The 2067-nt window shown below is 38.1% G+C and overlaps 1 long non-coding RNA gene across 1 annotated transcript; it reads right to left on the bottom strand.

The window, feature by feature from the left end:
- Positions 1–887: 887 nt before the first annotated feature.
- LOC117940788 lies at positions 888–2067 on the bottom strand. The gene is made up of 4 exons (XR_004655821.1): positions 2041–2067; positions 1807–1875; positions 1649–1735; positions 888–1018 (listed from the first exon to the last, which is right to left on the bottom strand). It is a non-coding gene; the product is annotated as an uncharacterized LOC117940788 (long non-coding RNA).

Raw genomic sequence — 2067 nt, 5'->3', positions numbered from 1 at the left:
TTTTGGTAAAGTTACTAGGAAAACTTAGACTTAGCCTAGAGTAATTTTCCTCAAGTTTCCTTATTTTTAAACATTAAACAAAGCTATTGCAATACAAGACATTGTAACTTTAATCGCAAGACAAAAGCTCAGGCATTTTGGGCTGCAATACTCGCAAAAATGACCATTGCCCCAGGTGTTTGTGCACACATTTCTGCTGGAGTGCACCATATGATCTTTTTCAGGTCTCTGGGACTGTGTGCATTCCCATGTGTTGGAAAGCACAATGTTTCCATTACATGAGTTAGTTTGCAGCTGCGGTTTGTATGATTGCGAGTTTGTGTGCGGGAGTATTAGTGGGTCTTTACATGTGCTCATCTGCTGTAAAGCACCATAGTGCTCCATTGAACAACCAGGTCAAAATGTACCTAGGAAAACCAAATACTATTTAAAACCCTAAAATTCATTGAAATCTGTAATTTTTACTTGCAAAGAACATAATTTATAATCACCCATGTTATTTTTGGTTAATAGATCTAATTTCTGATAAAGAAATTTAACATAAGTCAAATTTGACCAACGCTATGTGAAAACAAGTTTTAAACTGATAGACTCAAGCCTACTAGTGGTAACTTGCCATGCCAACTTTAGTTAATCTCAAAAGCAACAGTGCTGATGCCAAAGTGATCACCTTTTTGTGCAATGGTTTTAGTTCAGAGGCATGCTTACAGTAATGGCAAAGGGAAACCAGTGTGCTTCCTAGGAGATTAAATCCTTCATAGCTTAGAATTTAGAGAAGTATGGTAAAATCAGTTCAGTTTAATATAACCACAGATACAAGTAGGTACATGCAGAAACATGTCAAAGGCACATCAGGTTGACAAGGTAACGGACGTCAGGTTGGCGGACGTCTGGTTGGCGGGCTGGTCGCCCAGCGTCAGGCAGGTTTTGAGCCGTTCGGGTCCGTTCAGGGGCAATTGAACATATGCCAGTTTTTGAATAGCTGCCTCAGCTTCCACTTCATTGGTTTCCGGTTGTGCTGAAAAACATGTTGAAATCGTTAAGTTCCAACTACCCTTGACGTTTATAATTTAAAGAATTTACCACTAAGGCTTCTTTGTTTATTAAAAAAGGAAATTATTAAGACTTCCTTTTAAGATTTAAATCGCCCCAAGAGACTTCATTGGTAATTAGGCCAGTGAAGTTTGTTTATAACATTACAGAATATATTGAGATTAAGATAGCACAGCAGTGTGTTCATGTGCTGCATTTACTTGGTTTGGGAAATTCCACGATCTCTACAGAGCTACCTTAGCTGTTGTGTTGCTTTTGAGAGCAAATTGCCACACAATATAAAAACAGTTAAATGTTAAGTTACTTTTCTTGTACTGTTGGACACTTTCAATATACAACACACTGTGAATGAGGTGGCTATAGGCCGAGGTCCGTAATCAATAATTGTTGTATTCTTTAAATATCTGAATAATTTGAGAAGCCACCTGTATACCCACAAAGTATGGTCAATATAGCATAAATTAAACATGGGTAGGAATCGCTAATCCAAAAGCCAGACAACATAACCTTAATTTTCTACATTGTGCCACAAAGAAGCTCAGCCGTAAACACAATTACAGCATTTTCTCAATAGGGTTTCATAGAACCTGCTCACCTTCTTTAGCGGCTTGGATCAACTCGGACTCCATTGACTGGAGAAGTGCAAAGGCCCTCTTCATGGAGATATGATTGGGAGACACAGCTGTAGTACAAAATAAATTCCGTTAGCGTCTGTAAGTTGCTCTTAAAAGATTCTGTCACTAACGTCCTTACCTCTAATCATTCTCCTCTGCAGCTCAGCATCATGTCTTTCATTTGTGCCACCAACCGGCAAACTCAAGCCTAAGGACAATGCAATTGCGGTTAATCAAATGTTTCTGCTGTTTGACGGCACATATCATGAACTTGTTCCAGCTAAATTTAATTTCAGTAATTTATCCTACTCTTTACATTTGATATACTCCAAAACATATTTGAACAAGATTCAAACAGAAGAAATGTTACAACCTTTGTTAATCCAAACAGTCAGCACAC

The sequence above is a fragment of the Etheostoma cragini genome, unplaced genomic scaffold (assembly GCF_013103735.1).
Source record: "Etheostoma cragini isolate CJK2018 unplaced genomic scaffold, CSU_Ecrag_1.0 ScbMSFa_329, whole genome shotgun sequence".
Taxonomy (NCBI): Eukaryota; Metazoa; Chordata; class Actinopteri; order Perciformes; family Percidae; genus Etheostoma; species Etheostoma cragini.
The sequence above is the reverse complement of the archived record's forward strand: the minus strand, read 5'-3'. Positions and strand labels throughout refer to the sequence as shown.